The sequence below is a fragment of the Pipistrellus hanaki genome, assembly GCF_964339955.1.
Source record: "Pipistrellus hanaki genome assembly, chromosome: 16".
In the NCBI taxonomy this organism is placed as follows: domain Eukaryota; kingdom Metazoa; phylum Chordata; class Mammalia; order Chiroptera; family Vespertilionidae; genus Pipistrellus; species Pipistrellus hanaki.
In genome coordinates this window covers 45,155,337-45,174,282 of record NC_140518.1, presented here as the reverse complement: position 1 = coordinate 45,174,282, position 18,946 = coordinate 45,155,337, and the positions used below count along the sequence as shown (strand labels likewise).

The window sequence follows — 18,946 nt, the reverse complement described above, 5'->3', positions numbered from 1 at the left end:
ACCAGAAACAGAATATTTAATAGAGAAAAACAAGGTAAGTGGAAGCGTTGGAATGTCAGCTGCATGAAGGGCCCACACGTGTTCTGAGAGGGCCATGTGAGTTGGTGGGAGTGTTTTCTCTGAGGCACAGCACCAGTTCTGGTCCAGGTTCTCCCACTGGAGTGACTGTGGGTAACTCATTGAACCTCCTTGGCCTTTGCTTTCGTTTCTTTGCTTGTAAATAAATGGGATTGAACTGAGTGATGTTTTAGTTCCCTTGGATCTCTAATATTCTTTGCTTTGCAGAACAAGAGGGAGAGATCCGTTATTAACTTCTCCAGAAAAAAAGAAGTACAGGCATATGTACTTTTCACTCCCTGTGGAATAAAATATTGATACCAGAACAAGATGGAAATAAAAACAAAGCCACTTGACACCCTTTCTAGCTCTAATAGTCCACCAATCAGTCCCTGTATGTGAGAAACCATTGAATTAAATATGTGAGGCTGTTGTGAAGAAGAACTGAGTCGGGTAAAAATTCACTAATCATCATCTTTTTGGAGGTCTTGAAATGGCAACCATGTGCTGACCTGAACCTCACCTATCCATGAAATTTAGCTAATATTTAAATTCAAAAGCATGTTCTTAAATCTCGTGGTTATTTTTAGACAAACAAACATCTGAGTGGGAAAATAAGGGAAGCCTTCTTTGACCCAATACATCCAAACTCTGCCCCTGTGCTATTCATAACACATGACAGTCCCATTGGCTGGTGTTGCCAGCTGGAGCCCCATGGAGCAAAGAGTCCCGCAGTGATTCAGTACTGTCTATTCTGACTTCCAGATGAGGGATGAAGGATGGCATGCATCCACTTGCTATGTCTGATGTATTGTGCCAAGATTCAAGAACCAGGCATCCCTACACAGTGTGAGTAAAATAAAGTTTGCTATAAAGAAACAGTAAAAGAGTCAGAGAGATGTAGATTCAAATTCCAGCACCATCATATAGTAACTGGGCAAATGAATTTAGCTCTCTAAATTTCAATTTTCTCATCTGTAAAATGGGATTAACAATACAACTCCTCTGTACAGGATTGCTGAGTTTCAATCACATAATGCATGGGCAGCACAGTGCCCTACCCAGGACATAAGGAGCACTCTGCCTACACTGCAGCTCTGTCTTAAGCAAATGCAGGTCTCTTAAGGTACTCTAGAATTTAATAGATGTGAAAAATTCTGTAATCGGGATGCAAACAAAGTAGTTTGGTGCATGGAGAAAAACAATGAATCAAAATACTACAGAAAAAAGTACTTTTTCTTTTTAGCTTTTGTTGTTTGTGATATTGTGTGGATTTGATATATACTTTAATGTTATTCAGAGTACTATATAAAGTCAGATAGACATATAAATATTTTTATAATACAGTCTCTTGTTCTCTATATATGCACACACATTTAATTATTTTTATTAAGATAAAATTCTCATGATGTAAATTAACCCTTTTAAAAGTGAACCAATTAGTGGCATTTAGTACATTCAAAATGTTGTGCAACCACCACCTCTATCTGTTACCAAGTCTCTTGCACTTTTAAAAGTGATGTTTTAAAAAAAAATTACAAATTTAAGTCGTTGCAAAGGAATAATTTTCCATGTACTGAAATACTGGTATTTCAAAGTAAATCCATTCCATTATTTTAAAAATACATTCAGTTAATAATCATAATGCATAATACCCACCACGATCCATTTAAAAATAAATCAACCAGGTTTTCTTGACTGCCAGAAATTTTACATCATTTTTTAATTCATTTTCCCATTCCACTTCCCCACAGAATTTTATTTTAATGTAATGCTACATATTTAGGCTTGAAAGTTTCCCATTGATCACCCAGCCATATTTCTCTGCTGCAAAAATATGTATATAAATGGAATACTTAAAATTTTAAATTCTTTATAACCCATTAAAAAGGCTATAAGTGTAAAATATTTTAAACCTTCCTTAACCAGTATACTAGTGATCTAAATAACATAAACTCACTTTATTATTAAACTCCCAAAGCAAACTTTTATTGGAAATGCAGCTCTCCAGGAGATGGATAAACATTTTTCACTTAGTTTGCTAGTAATACACATATCACTGCTAAACTAAGGTGAGTCAGTGTCTGTCTGGTGCCAGCGTTTCAGTTTTATAGGCGCTGGTGTTGAGAAACCTTGTTCATACAGATTAACCAGCACAGCAAATCTCTACATCAATGTTACTTAACGTAAACCGTAACTCCTTCTGAGTTATATGCCAAAAATAACAGGATCATTTATTATCCAGACTTACTTGATGAATGCACAATTTTTCGGGTCTCCCTCCAATGTTATAGGTAACAAACTGGAGAGAGAGCACTTGATTGGCCAAGGAATTAATTGCCTAATTATTAGCATGATACACTTTCTCACCAATTACCGGGCCTTTGCATTTTCCCTTTGTTTGGCACCCAGACTGTTCCACACCTGAGGGCATCCCACCACCGAAAGTCAGAAGTATCTTTGTGAAGGGGCAGGGATCCAGGAGGCCTACCTTGGCCCTGCTCCCCTCCAAGCAGGCCAGCTGTGGAGATGAAGACACAGTACACTGAAATTTGAGACCAGAAATGGATGCCCTCAAACCACCGAGTGCCCACAGAGTCCCTGGAAAGCATTCCAGTACCTCCAGTAGGCCAGCCCGATAGTGCAGTGGTCTCCACTGGGCTGAGGAAGGAGTGGTGCTGCGTCTCAGAGGATACCACAGACCCAGCCGAGACTCTCCCATTCCTCTCGCCACTCCACGTCCTCAGGGTGACTCAGAACCGCAGTGGCTCACCATGCCCCCGCCCTTTGCACTCTCTGGCTTCCTTGGCGACTCCAAAGAAAGAATCCAGCTCCAGAGAAATGACTTAAACTTCCCATGTATGCTCCTATGGATGCAGGTCAGAATATATACATCCAGTAAAAATGTTCGTATAAGTATAAATCAAGTGATATGTTTCCATTATGATTTCTAAGCTGTGTGCTTGAACGTGGACATGAGCTCCAGGGCTATAGAAGTAGGAAAGAAAGACCAGTTATAGGCCTCACAATAAACCTGGTTTAAATCGGCCTTGGGCCAATCTGCTGAGAGAAAAGAGGAGAAAACATTTGTTTAAAACTCTGGTCATTTAAAAATAGTTGTCACCTTTCCAGAAGCCCGTGGTCATTTTCTGTAAGCGCCGCTGAGCTCATCCCGCCTGTGGCTAGCTGGCAGCCACCTGGCATGAAGTCCAGTCCTGCAGCGGTTCTGCTGGGGGTAATGCCAGGCTTCTCTCTTCCCGCAGCTGCGTGGGAGAGGGTGGCAGCCAGGAGAAAATAGCTGCCGACGGGCTGTGGAGGGTCACAAACCTTCCCCCCCTGCTCTATAGGAACAACAAGACTCTCACCCCACATGCAGGAGTGAGCTGTCACTCATTGTGTTCTCCCTTAATGTACAGAACAACTTGTGAACTTGGTATTTTGCATTTTCCAACTTTACAAATAAGAAAACTGAATTCAGAACTGTTCACTACTTGCTCATTGCCTTAAGTCAGAGGGAAGGACACCAAGACCAGCAGTCCAGATCAGCCTCCTTCCTGAGCCCAGGTCCTTTCTACCATGACGGGGCCGCCTGAGAGAGATTTTCTCCATTATTGTTCTGGTGGGGACACCAGATCCAGATCTACGGCCAGTGACCCGGGTAGGAGCGTGGCATCAGCTACTGGACATGGCTGTGTTCTTTGAAAATTCTAGCAGATGTGTGTCTAGAGCAGCTTCCCAGCCCTTTCCACAGCAAGCACAGGGAGGAGAACAGCAGGCAGGGGTGGTTTGGTTATTCAGAAGAAACTGTCTAAGGCTGGTGGTAAGGGCCCCATCTGATCTGGCTGCTGGGGGCAGTACGTTTGGAATCTGTCCAAAGCTTGGGTGCTGGGGGCTCTGATGCACAGCGCACAGGTGCAAACCAGACAGTCTTCAGAGTCATCCACTGAGGCAGCTGGGCCCCTGCAGAACTGCATCCCTTCACAGGATAAGCAATAGATGATCCCTTTTTCAATTCACAGTGATGACAAGCTCAAGGTCTGGGCGGATCAGTGACTTTGAATGATGGGGTGGAAAAAACACAGAAAGACACTGTGTTTGTGGACAGCTCTGAGTGATACCTCCTGTCTCGGGAATGGAGAGATGGCATGAGACTGTCTACAGATCATGACATTACTCACTGTGTTTTCTCCTTATCTTGACTGGATGACAGTCCAAAGGTTGCCGTGAATCAGGTAAGGAGAAATAATGCAGTGTGGAGTTTATGAATCTCACCTTGGACACAGGGAAATAGAGAACACATCAATGTACATATGTATACACACATATGTATGAATGTATATGTCTGTATGTTTATACATATATGTGTAACTCTCTCTCTCTCTCTATCTATCTATAATAATAAAAGCGTAATACACTAATTAGACCAGACATCCTTTTGGATGACTTTCTGGATGAAGCCGGGGCTGAGAGTGAAGCCCAGGTTCCGGGAGCCAAAGGGAAGCTGCTGCTGGCAGCCAGGGGAAGAAAGGCTTACTTTTTCATGCATCAGGCCTCTAGTGTGCGTGTGTGTGTGTGTGTGTGTGTGTGTGTGTGTGTGTGCAGGCTCTGGGAATTTAGGTAAAAAAGAAAATGTTAGCTATCTTGAAGTATAATCAAATATTCTTTTTTTAAATAAAGTTTTTTTTCTTTTAAAGTGTTCCTTAGGGAAAAGTGTTCCTTAGGGAAGCTTCAAGGCAATGATGGGTGGGTGCTGCATAGCTAAGGTCTAATCAGAGAGGAGATGGAACTGCCTAGATGGGGTGAGTTCACTGACAGCATGGTCCTCCATGTGCATTGAAGTGCTGCTTGCAGAACAAGATTAGATATTAAGCTCGAACGGGAACACTCACATCTGGCCTCCCAGGTCTAGGGGAGACATCACAGGATGTTGGGGACAGGTCTCCCAGGTCACTGGGGTGACATTGGGCAAGTTAATAATTTTGGCTTCAATATTCTCATCTAATAAATGGAAGTGGGTTGGGGAAGTTATTAAGATCTTTCTGGATTTCACTTTCTGCAATTTAGCTAACTTCAGTTTGGTTACTCTTTAAAAAAAATATGTGCTTTATGGGACAGCTGAGGGAAGGAGAGGAAAAATGTTAAGAAATTTAAATTCTTCCTGGACACTTCAAAAAGTAAACTTAATTTAAGCCAGAATATAAGTAACTATTGAAAAATATCTCACAAGCAAAAATTTGGTAACTTGTATACAATATAGATATTAGCTTTAGAAATATTCTTCTAAAACAAAGCAAATCAGTGTATAGAGTGCCTTCTTTGCAAAAAAAAAAAAAAAAAAAAAAACCACAAAAAAAACCACCACAAAACACACAGACACACAAAAAACAACAACAAACAAATAAAAAAAAAAAAACCCACAAAAAACAAAAAACAAAAAAACACACAAAAAATAAGCCACCCAACATTACACACAAAAAATAAACCACCCAACATTAGAGTAAGGGGCAACTAAACAAAATGTAAAATCTGATTTTATTGGTCAAATCCAAGTAAATTCCTTCTTGGTATGGATTCCTGGGCCCCAGCCTAGACTTACTGAATCAGACCCTCTTGGGCTAAGACCTTGAAGTCTGCATTTCAGAGTTCTCAGGACAGTTCTGCTGTGTCATGCTCTGTACTTGGAACGCCCCGCAGAGCAAAATGTCTATGCGCTGTGCCTCCGATGAGCTAATTGCTGGCCTGGGAGCAGCACTTAGTGTTTTAATGAGCAGCCTAGAGACGTGCACGGGGCCAGCGGGGAAGATGGTGTTGATTCCAGGCAAGTATGAATTCTATTTGCTTGCATTTTCCGTGTCTGTAAAATTCTGGCTCTCCATTTCCAATGCAGAGGGTTGTGGTCCCTCATGTCCACACCTCACCTGGCCTGATACCACAGAGATCCTTTGGTTTGTATTTCTGAACAAAATGTCTGCCTTGAGCTCCATTGCTCTGGGCTTGCTGAGCTGAGTGAGGTCAGGACACTCGTTTTTAACCTACGGAGAGAGCAGGCCTGGAGCAAGCCCCAGGCAATAAACAGGCCTTGGTTTCCATTCTAATCTGGGCCTTCCATCTCCAGAACAGAAGTGCTTTCTTGAGCAAAAGGAATCCAAAGACTAGAAAGGCTCAACATTAATGGTTCATACATTCCTGGATTATAGCCTTTTCACTCTTTCTACTATCAATCTCTTCCTCTCATGAAAGCCTCATTTTTGTCTGCTGCTCTTGTCAGAAGGGGATATAAAAAAAAAAAAAAATAAGGGGATTCAGCTGTTTTTTGTATGCCAAGCAAGAGCACTAGCCTGCCTCCTTTCAGCTGTTCAGCATCTTAAACAAATTTCTTTCTATCTTCATTATTCAACTCACTTAAGTACTAATTTGGCTTCATGTTGCTACTACTCAAATCATTATGGCCTCCTTGATAGTTTTCAGGAATCCTGGCCTGAATCATTTGGCAAAGAGTGACCAGAAAATTGGGTCCTAGCTTGTGTTTCAGGCTTTTTGAGAAACAGAGATAGCCAGTTAACCTGTAGTGAGGATTACAGGAAGGAGGCATGTAGGAATAAGAAATGTCATGGGCATAGGAAAATGTTTAGGAACTAGAAAGTCAGTGAGAATGCAATAGGCTTCAATGGCAGGATTGTTTTGTTGCTCTCTGGCATTCCAAGTCTATGAGTCTCACCTAGAGTTTTGTCATATCAAATACAATGACTCAGTTACTCTGTGTATGATTCAAGATCAAACTTCCCCAGAGAGGATCTGCCTAGGTTGGCTTTTGTGCTAGCTCACCTCAGTCTGCCTACAACTGGGTTTCCTCTGAGTTAGGTGCCCACCTATGGTTCAGTTAGCTGTGGCCAGGGAGTGCTGGATGGACGTGAGGGTGAAGAGTACATCATATGAAACATAGCCACTGCCTTAGTTTGGGTTTTCTAGAAGCAGACCTTGAGGATTAGTGTGAAAGAGATTTATCAGAAAAATTTCCCTGGAAAACTAGTAGAGAAATGAAGAAGTGAGATCTAGAAGGGAAATTGAGAAAAGCAGGAATATGCTAACAAGCAAACTCCCCAGGAGGGTAACTTGGGTTCAGTGCTATAGGAGGACCTCTGGAGAAGGGAAGGGTATGTCACACCTCAGAATTGTCCCCATCAGGGCCAAGGAACTGGGGTATACACACCCTGAACTCATTAATATTTGGTTAAATGCTGTCCTAAAACACAAATTCCCAGACACTTCCAGCTTTTCTTAGGTAGTGTCCTGTGGCATGTGAAGGCAATGCTTCCTGGAGGTATGCAGTCCGCTATTGAGAGGGAAAGTATTCTGAGAGTCTGAGCTGAAGAAATGATTCAAGGACCTGAGGGGTGTGGGTTGGGTGCTAACAGCACCTGCTATAGCCACCTAAAAGAGTAATTAGCAAGGTTTCCTTCACCAGGCGCTGAGGTCTTGGCTGATGCCATAAGCTGAATAATAGCCTTCTCTTCATTGCCTGCCAGTGACAACAACACATTGACCGGGAAACTTAAGCTCTGGTTGTAAACAGTGCAGTCAGTTACCTAGTACCTTTGTCTACAGTGTGGTGTCTTTGAAAATGGCCAACGGAAGCTAGCATAAATCAAAGGCCAACACAAAGCAGGCTAAGTTAACACCAGCCAGTCTCAGCTATTTCCGTGTTACAAAGAAGTGAGAAACTATCTTCAACAATGTCAACAAAAATAAATTAACTTTCTTATTAAGTCACTGAGAAATGGCATTTTAAATATCTTATAAAAATATAGCACATCTACCTATATTCAAGTCCATTTTTACTTCCACAGACTCTCAGTCCTTCAAAGAGCTACATGATTTCCCTTGGAGGCTGTAAACCAAGCTTTCCCTGTCCTGGCTGGCTATGCTGTTCCTTTCTGGAACTCCCAAAAGACTGGCTCCCCCTCTGTGGGATTTTGCTATGCTGGGACCAGCACCACAGGTGCATTGCCTGTCCCACCAGAGGAAAATTCCTTTAAAGATGGGAACAGGGCCCCACTCACGGTGTTGTAAACATTGAGCAGCTGGCATAGACATAAACATATGCCTATGTTTACCAATATGATGTCACTGAACTTAAAGTTGGAAAGGCTTGCCATCATGATGTAGTACTCCCACCTAAATATGCAACAGACGAAAATAAACTCGAGGATAAAAAAAACACACACAAAAAAAAACAAAACAAAAAACAACAACCCACAAACAAACAGTAGAATGTTGTAAAAAACAAACAAACAAACAAACAAAAAACTAGAGGGATGATTTTGAGTATGTACTACCATTGTTTGAATATAATTTATTTAATTATACATTTATATAATTTTTTGTAATAGTGACTGGGTTTAACAACCAGCTTGCAGAATCCCTGCAAATGTAACAATGGGCTCTTAAAACCACTAAAACCAGTTTCTTGCACACCACTGCTAGTCACCTGTCAGTACTCACTGCCTGGTAAACCGAGGGGTAAATAATGTTCAGTGATTAAAAGAGTGATATGAGCCCAGCACATGGAGATGTTGGTGCTCTGACTCTGACATGTTCTATATCATTGATAAAATCCTAACATGTTCCCAGTGGTAGCTGAGCCTAGAAGCAATTTCTCTTAACAAATTAAGGTCCCATTGGATTATTTGGATGAAATATGGTGTAACTCTGATAAAAACCAGCCTACTCAGATCTGTTAGTCTTTCTCTGCTTGTACCATTCACATTTCCTTAATAATGCATGGTCTGCAGAATCTTAGCAAGAATATCACAAAATCTCCTCAGATCCTAAAATGTCATAGCTTTTAAGTAGTCTTGATATATTCCCCTATTTTTTTATGCATATTATAAAGTATAAGCCATTACTTGATACTATTCACAGCCCAACATTTACCTTTGTATGACTATTAATTAACAACATTAAACCAACCCCTTGCCCCCACCATAAATATCCTATTTGTGTCTTGTTTAACTCTTCCTTTAGTGTCAGGATCTTTTAACAGCACTTCATATGAATCATTTTTTGTTTTGGTGATGATTCCTTGATGACATTGGACTGCCAATAAATACTAGAAACTTCTATAGGAACTTTATGATTAAATTCCAGAGGAGCCTCAGGTTATATAAGAAAAGCTTTGAGGTCATAAAGAGCAGTTAATTGTTGAGCCATCTCAACTGCTGTGATGGTTTCTGATTACTTACACCAAGCATGTCAAACTCAAAGGCTAACACAGGCCAAATGAACAAGGTTTAAGTTTATGTGGGCTGCAAAAAAACAAAAGCTTCAATTTTCATAGAAATACAGGTTCATTTTGATAGAGACATGCTGAATACAATGGGCTAAAATAAATGCCATTGTTAACATAAAAAATAGAACATTTTTTAAAAAATTATTATTTTGTCTTGAACATTAACTTAACAGGCACTGAATAATTGCACAAATTAATAAGCATCACACAAATAAACCTATTTTTCTTGTTCTCAGAAAGTGAAATATTTCCTGTTGTGCTCAACAAACAAGCCAGTCTAAGACTAATGACGTGGCAATCAGCTGCTAAAATATTCGCTGCTGGTATTAGTGGAGAGAAATGGTGCGCACAAGTCGCATAAGGGAAATGAATGCAACACAAATATAGTCATCAGTCATTAGCGAACGTTGTAGTTCATTATTAATAATTATGTATAACAGAATATTGTAAAAATTAAGTTACAAAATTTTTATTAAAATGTTTCTTACATATTGTTTTATTGCCTGGGCTGCAAAAATATTCGTTGTGGGCCGTGAGTTTGACATGCTTGACTTACACCGTAATGTTCTTCATCTCATAACCCCAATCTTGGTATTTCCCCCTGAGTTTTATTTCTTTTGAGGAGAAAGAGAAACAATCCTGCTAACATCTGTAGAAGTAGGGGTCATCCTATTTACACCGGCTAAGTACTCTTAGCAATTCCAGAATTACTCACAATTGAGCATCCAAATTTTAATATACTTTCTGGGAAGAACGTCATTGAAAAATTTGATTTAATTTCTCCCCTACAGTCCAATGAAGCACCATTATCCTTATTTTAAGCAGAGACCCAATTGACCTGGGGTGATTTTGGGATTTACCCAATATCGTATCACCAGGAAATGCCAGGAAGGAAGTTGGTCCCTCTTTCTCCAAGAGCTACTTTAGTTTTTCATTCATTTACTCAACAAACATGTGCTAGGGGTAAACCATAGACCAAAGCTTGATGGTAGGCGGTAAGATGAAAAGGAGAATGTACAAGTAGGATGTAGAACTGTTGATGTGGGGGAAAGACCATGGGCTTTGGGGTAAGACAGACCTAGGTTGTACTCTAGCTCTCTAACCTCCTGGCTAATGTTTTCTTGGTTAAGTGACTCAACCTGTAATACCTGCAAAGGGGAATCATATAATCAACCTTGTGGGGTTATTGTGAGATTCATAGATGAGGTGTATGAAGCTGGGATAGAGCAAGTATTTAAAAATGGTCCATGCTACTAAGGTTGGAATAACCTGTGCTTCCCCTTATAGGGCTCACAATCTATTTGGGGCCTATAAGGGGAAGGACAGGTTATTCCCTGCCCACAGGGGAGAGACAACCTGTGAAAACATATGGCAATGAAGTAATAGCTCTGATGGAAAGAGAACAAGACAGCACTGTGGGAGCCCACTCTACCAGGAGGCTACAAGTAAAAATGCAACCTTGAGCATGTCTTTGGGCCTCTAGAATCACAGCTCCTTACCTGTTAAACAAGGGAACTTTAAGACAATAGCTGGCCTTGATGGAGTCTGTGCACTTTGGCTCTCTGGAGGTACTCCCACAAGGTGTGCCCTGCAATGTTAGGCTATAAATGTCTATTCAGTTAAAAGACCTGACAGTGATACACACCCCAATAAATAGCCTAGTAACAGAGCAAAACAACAGTGACAACAGCTATCCCCTTCCGGTTGTAAATGATAAAATTCTCAGTGAGTGAATCACATATTCAATGAAGTTTGTGTACATATGGTCTATGTGGATCCCATGCCCAGTTATATATTGACTTGCTGTTTCCCAAAATACTGATTTCTAACACAGCCCTCAAGGAAAATGATATCATTGATATGGATGGTTCAAATTGAAATAAAATCTGTTTCTAAGTGATTTCCAACAATAGTGACAAAGAATACATCTTAAGAACTCACATTATCCCACAATTTAGACTGCAAAGATTTCTATTGTCTCTCTCACCTTTGACAATGCAAATGCTTCCAATTTCCTTGTAGAATTAGCCATGAAAATGAAATGATGGAATTAAGAGAATTTAAACCGGAGCTTTCTGAATGTGCTCAATGTGAATGTTAACAAGTGTTCCAAGTTTTAAAAACTGGGGTTGAATCCTGTGGGAAAATTCAACTGTTACATTAAAAACTCAGAATTCTTGTGTTAAAGAAACCCATTGAACTTTGCACCAGGATCCACAAATAAAATGTATTTTATATAGAACTATTATTGTTTGATTTATTAGATAGCCTCTTTAATGGTCCAGGGAATGCATTTGGAGAAACACCCACCAAAGACAGGCAGTGTTTTTTGTTTTTGTTTTGTTTTTTCCTGTGCTAAAGAGCTGAGGAGAGGGTTCTCTGACTCCCTCTCAGCCCCCATGGGCTGCTGCTTTGTGTGGAAACAGGCTGAAGTCGGCTACTTGCTGACTTCCTCAGCCACACTTACAGTGGCAAGCTTCCTACACATTTCTCCTGCTTGGCCTGTTAAAATCTTGTAGACCATTAGAGGGTTTCACAGTGTAGCCGAGAGCCACTGTCAGCCTTCTGAGCCCCGCTCTGATATCCCATTGGACTTTGTACTGAAAACAAACATCTTCAAGGATGCCAGTCCCAGAACCTTGAGGAGGTTTTGCCTACATTCTCTTGGACCAGCCATTGTACCTGCTCTGTAGGCCCCTCATCCTCCATTCTGGAGCATGTCTAGACTATTTCGGCTGCCTTATCAAGGTGTTGTCCCTAGAAAAGTTGACTTGAAAGGCTCCCAGCAGGGGACCTCTTCCCCAGTGCCAGCTTGCCCTGCTGCCAGTAAGCTGAGATGAAGTAACTGAACAGGCCATCAGCGTGGACTGCCATGGAGTGGGCAGAAGGGCCTTTCTCACGGGAGCTTTGAGGAGGCGAAGGAATCATGGATGTAAGGGTAGTGCCTGGCTCATGTTATCACTCTAAGCTCCTTCATGGTTGATGGCATGTTTCTGAGTTACGCCTTGTTTCCCTTTGATTTGCATAGCAGAGAGGTGAAAACCATAGCAAGTAAAGTCAGGCAGACCTGGTTCCAAACCTGGCCTTTCCTCTTACTGTCTGTGCGGCCTTGGGCACACTCACCAACCTCTCTCCAAACCTCTTTCACCTCAACTAGAAACAATAACAGTCTGTCTCATACTGGGACTAGGAAGGATCAACTGGGTGATGGAGGTAAAGCCCTAGCATGATATATGGTGTATGGCACAGAGTTAATGAAATATTAGCTATGATTTGTATTATTACAGTGCAATAGTGGTGTTTACAGTCTATGAATAATGCTAAAATATTAGTAAATAACTATAGCATCAAATAACTTATATGATACATGTGATAGAAACTAACACAGGGAAGGAGAGATTCACTTTGACAAGCAAAATCAGTAATGCTTTGGAGTAGCATTTGCCCTTGACATGAAAGAATAAGTAGCATTTATACAGGCGAAGATGGGAGGGAGAGAACTATAGACTGAGAGATGAGTCTGAGCAAACCATAGATACAGAGAAATGACAGCGCATTCTTGGGGCCACTGGGGGCTGGGTGGCTGGAGCTGTGCTCTGTTCCCCCATGTTTGATATCATGGAGTGAGTGGGAGGGCCAAAGAGCCAGACTGGGACACAGAGGGCCTTGGATGCCAACCTAAGAGGTTCGGACTTAGTTTTACAAACTCTGAGGAACCAGCAAAGGTTTGTGAGCAGGATAATCATGTGTTAAGTATATCTCTGGACCGTTTGCTTCTGAGCGAATGCAGATACCTTGTCTGGTTGGCATCAATTTGGTGGAATTTCCTGCTCTGCCACTGGGACTATGGCTCCCATTCTGCTTTTGCCCTAGCACATGGTGGAGGATCACATGGAGCAAGTACATACAAACATACATGGAGCTACTGTTAGAACCTCTGTTTTATGAACATTGGAGCAGCCATGTAAATGCTTAGGGGGTTTCTCTCACCATTCACATCACAGTTTGGAATCAGAAACTGTCTAACTTTCAATCCTTCAGTAAAACATGAGTTTAATTATGGGTGGAGTCTTTTGCCCCGTAGAAGTTGTTAGAGGCATGGATACATCCTTCCCAGTGCCAGGTGACTGCTGAGGATTCAACAGTGAGCAAAAAAGTCTTGGTTCCTCCCCTCCTGAGAGTTATATTCTGGAAGGGAACTCAGATGTTAGTTAAATAATTGTACAAATTAACTAACAGAAAAGTGTGATACATGCCATGAAGGAAAGGAGCTGGGGAGTATATCAGGGTTATATACTTGAGCAAGGGGATTGCTTCTGGGACAAAGACATTTGAGGGGGAAAGGGATCTAGTGAAAAACATATGCCAAGGCCCTGAGGTAGGATACAGCATGGCACACTGGGAAACCTGAGCAAAGGCCAGTGTGGCCAGCACACAGTGAGGGAGGAAGTGAGAGGGGTGGTCTGAGGTCAGGGGCAACAGGAAGGATGTGATCTTCCATGGTACTGGTCAGAGTAAGGTATGTAGGTTTTATGATAAATGCAAGGGGAAGCTGTGACATCATCTTACATTTAAAAAAAGTTTACTTTGGCTGGTATAGTGGGGCAAGATTAGAAACTAGAATCCCAGTTCTATAATTTCACCTGTTTGTTTTTAATGCACAAATTGAATAAAGTTGATATTCAGTTAGAAGTGATACTGGGCATTTTGATGTGTTCAAAAGCACAAATATTGTGTGTCATTTTCAAGGAGTTTGCAGAAAATTAAATATATTTTAGACCAGATGCAGGCCTTTGGCTGTTGTATTTACTGTATCTATAGCTTACACACATCAGCAAAACCCATCTAGAATTCTAAAAATTAAAACTAAAAAGTCAACACTCTATGCATGAAGAAAAAGTAAAAATTAAAAAAAATAACTCAGGGTAAAATTATTTTTTGACCAGAAGTAGAAAGAATTGCTGGTAAGAAACATAGAAAAACAAAAGGGCAAGGTTGCCAGTGCCCTGGGCAGGGCCTGGGGTCAGGGTCTGGGTCTTGTCTTGCCCAGTGCTGTGGCCAGGCTGCAGAGTGGCTTCTGGTCAGCAGATGGTGTCTCCATTGTCAGAGGTGCCATGTTGCTTATGCAAACCTTTGCAGCTTCTCTACTTCAGGTTTCTCCGAGTTCAGTTAGCTTGACTTAGCCTCTACTAAACCTGGAAAACACACAGAACGGAGGCCCTCAGCCCGTTACTTTCCTTGTGTCTGTTAGGGGGTGGCCAGACTGCCCCATCCTGGCAGCAAGTCCCCAGCATCAGCCTTCAGTGGGCCTTCACAGGACCTGCCAGACACACTAAGAGGAACTAACTCAGGGCCTTGTCCTCTTTAGCAGTAGGTGCAGCACAGGACTCTGCTCGTCCCTCCTTCCCACTGCTGCCTGGAAGGCCTGTCCTGAATTGGACAGATCCGAGTCTTAGTACTAGCTCTGCCACTTAGTGCTTGGGTGACCTTGCCCAAGTCCATGGGCTTTTCCAAGCTTGCATGTCCTCGATCATATGTAAACTCCTATATGGCTGTAAGGAGGTTGCAAGGATGAATAATGATGGAAGACACTACCCAGCACCTCACTGGAATAGAATGGACCAGTGTTTACAGAAATATTTGCTCAAGAGAGAGGGAAAGCCTCTAATCTTTTCCTTGGAGTGAGGAAGGAGGGGAAGAGCACTAGATAATGGCATCATGGGAGATCTTCCAGACAGAAGACAGGAGTGAATGTGGGGTCTTGTCAGCATCCTGCGCTTAGAGGGGCCACCATAGAAGAGTCCCGATCAGGTACCAGAGAACAGGCATCACCAGCCATCCTCTGGGGTTGTCCTTCACCCCTTTCACCTCCAGGGTCAGGCGGGGCTTCCCAGAGCCATGGTTACTAAGCGCCACAGCGTCCATGGTAACCTGTTCTTCCAGCTTCTGTCGCCCCGAGTCTCCACCCACTGGCCAATTGGCTCCTAGCGGGCCGACAGGGGCTGACGCTGACTGGCCCTCGGGCTCTGACATCACGGCAAAGCGGCGCCAAGGCCCAGCGGTGGGGTTTGCACCTCCCAGGACCTTAGGTGGTGGGTCTGCGACCTTTCTTGCTCCCGCCCCTCACCTGGCACCTGAGACAGGTGAGTGGTCTCCTTGGCTTTTCGCTGGGGCGACCCCTCTAGAGGTCCCTTTCCCAAACAGGATTCTGACCTCAGAATCCCAGGTGAAGTCAAGGAAACCCTGGAATTTCTATCCCCCTTCACTTCTCCACTCCCCCGCCCGCCCTCCCCAAATAAAACAAGACAAATCTACAGGCAGCCTGTCCAGCCTCCACCCCCACGCCTTCCTGATCTAAGTTTCTGAGGCTTTTGAAGGATTAAGAAGTAAAGGCAGAACCAAAGGGGCATTCGAACCCCCGGCCCTCTGCTAACTCCTAAATTTTCTTACACCTCCTAGCAGTTCTGTGCGTTGTCACTGTGCTGTTCGTGTCCCAGACACTGCTCCTTGTGCCTCCTGCTTCTTCAGCTGGGCGCAGCCAGGGGAGGGCAGGTCAGTCCCCTTGCCTTTGGGGCAGTTCCTGAGATTCGGCCCAGGCTGGTGACTACTCTGGCGCTGCCACTTCTGAGGGGCTCTGGCTGGGAAGCTCTCACTGTATTTCGAATTTAGACCAAGCCCCTTTATCTTTTTCCCCTGGATGTTTACCGTGTTCTGGGCCAATAAGCATTGTCTACATGGGTAAAAGTACTCTTTTGGTCATTGTGAAAAAAGCAAGGGAATACTTTCACTAATTGGCAAAATGTTTGGAGGTATCTGATAAAATATTCTTTGTCCGGCCGAGAGTAAAATATTTCACAAAATAGAGTGTTCAAGCATCCATGTATCCATGCCTCGTTTCAAACAACAGCTACAAAACTGTTACTGGCACAGATGAGGCCTCATATGTTCCCTTGGGAATCCTGTTCCCTCTCTCCTTCGCCTCCTCTACCCCAGTACCAGCACTTACTGTTTAAGTTTACATAGTGATATCATGCCATACATGCTCTAAGTCACCCATGCTGTGAAAAGTTTTGTATGACTATCACATATTATGCATGCGTACCCCAGTTCATGGTCTTTTTCAGGTTGTTTCCTTTGAAAATTTACTATAAAGATATTCTTATGCATTCCAATTGTGTACTTAATTAAGTTTCTCTAGATAGATGTCAGAATGTTGAATTGCAGCATCATAGGGAATGTGCAGTTTCAACTTTATGAGATACTGCCATGTAGCTCTCTGATGGAGAGCAATTTATACTTCCACCATCAATAATAGAGTCCTATCAAACTTTGAGATTTTTTACTCAAGGTGTGGGGAGAAAGATTATTGAACTTTCTCTGCATTCTTATTTAATATATGCATAAAGATAAATTACTTAAACATTAGAGTCTGATAAAATTTCTTCTTCTGATTATGGTATTTATTAATATATTGGGTCAGTGTTTTATTTCTGCTCCAGTTTAAAACTATGTGTATTCATGTATATGACCAAAAGAACTGAGCTTGTATGTTGTCCTTTCACGTTGTCACTCATCTGGGGCAGAGTGTGCAATGAGTCGTGGAAACCCTCTGCACTGGGCCTGTCTTCTGTAGAAAATGATCTATAGATTTTTATACCTTAAAATATTTATGATCTCAAAGTATTGCCTAAATTTGCTAATGAAATCTGTTTAGCCAACTAGAGGCTACATTTTGGATTGTAAATCAAGTTTTCTAGGTACTTAAAGTCTCTGCGTGATTGATTATGTTTTACCATGTTAATATTGATGAGATTATTATAGTATGTTCCAGTGTGTAAATAATTATTGACCCCACATTAAATGAACACAGCCAAACATTGTATTTGACTTAGCAGCACATGTCTCATATCTTATGCTTTTGGTTGTGACAAAAAGTATAATTAAAAAAGCAATTGCATGATTTAGGGAATGGATTTTTCTGTAGCTATTTTCATTTATTTCCCCAAAGAGTGTGTTCAGTTTACTTAGAAATATGAGATATCTATATATATAAAAGCCTAATTTGCTAAATGTTTGACTGTTTGACCATTCAACCAGTCACTATAATGCACACTGACCAGCAGGGGGCAGACACTCCAACTGGTTGGTTAGCTTGAGGCTGGGGTCCAGCCACTGGAGACTGGGCAGGATAGGCCAGACATGCCCTGAAGCCCTCCCACTGTCCCTCCCCATCCCCAATCCTCCATCGTGTACCATTGGGATCCCTCAGCCTGGCCTGTGCCCTCTTGCAATCTGGGACCCTCAGGGGAGTCAGAGAGCCAGTTTCCACCCAATCTCCTCAGACCAGGCTTAGGGACCCAACCGGAGCACAAACCTCTAGTTTATAACAGTTAACGATCTTAAGTATGTGTTACACACTCCAGGGAGTGACTGGGATAGAATTTAGAGAATAATTTAAACATTTGAAAAGGCAAAATGTCAAAGTACACACAGGCTTTTAAAATCTGAGGTATTATTTCTTCCTTAAAAGTATGGTAGAAATCATCAGTGAACTCATCCAGGCCTGAAGATTTCTTTGATGAAAGATTTTAAACTATAGATTCAATTCTTTAATTACTATGAAACTATTTGGGACATCTGTTTCTCTTTTAGTTAGTATTGGTCTTAAAATAAATTTGCCCATTTCATCTATGTTGTCAAATTTCTTGGCATAATGTAATATTTCTTCATTAACTTTCTAATGTTTTTAGGCTCTATAGTAATATGTCATCTTTTATTCCTGATATTAGTAATTTGTCCTCTTTTGTTTCCTCTTTTTCTTTATCTTGATCAACCCAGAAATAGATTTATCAATTTTACTGTTAGTATTCTATTGCCCTCCCTGGATTTGCCCTTTATTGATTTTTTTTTCTTTATTATTTTCTTCCTTCTAGTTGAGATTTACTTTGTGTGTGTGTGTTTTTTTCCCCCTAGCTATTAAAAATGAAAGAATTGATTGATTTTAGCTCATTCTTATTTCCTAATATAAGCATTGAAAACTATGAACTTGCCTCTCAACACTATTTTAGCTGCATTTCACAATTTGATATTCTGTGTTTCCATTCTCATTCAGTTCAAAATATTGTATTTTCCAATTTCCCATGTGGATATTTGGCCCAGAGGATATTTAAAAGTGTGTTGTTGCCGAAACCGGTTTGGCTCAATGGATAGAGTGTCGGCTTGGGGACTGAAGGGTCCCGGGTTTGATTCTGGTCAAGGGCATGTACCTTGGTTGCGGGCATATCCCCAGTAGGGGGTGTGCAAGAGGCAGCTGATTGATGACTCTCTCTCATTGATGTTTCTAACTCTCTATCCCTCTCCCTTCCTCTCTGTACAAAATCAATAAAATATATTTAAAAAAAAAAAGTGTGTTGTTTAATTTCCTGCTATTTGAGGATTTCCCAAATACCTTACCATTACTAGTTTCTAACAGTAATGGTCAGAGAAAATACTCTGCATGATTTCAATATTTTAAATTTATTTAGACTTGTTTTATGGTTCAGAATATTGTCTATTTGGTGAATGTTCTTTGTGCAGTTGGAAATATTGTGTAAGACTATA

The 18,946-nt window shown here is 41.6% G+C and overlaps 1 protein-coding gene across 1 annotated transcript in view; it reads left to right on the top strand.

The window, feature by feature from the left end:
* Positions 1 to 5,841: 5,841 nt before the first annotated feature.
* Positions 5,842 to 18,946, top strand: part of TEKT3 (tektin 3) — a 45,779-nt gene continuing 32,674 nt past the window's right edge. Inside the window, exon 1 of the mRNA XM_084861440.1 lies at positions 5,842 to 5,875. The gene's annotated coding sequence lies outside the window, so the exon portion shown is untranslated. The remainder of the gene's footprint in view (positions 5,876 to 18,946) is intronic.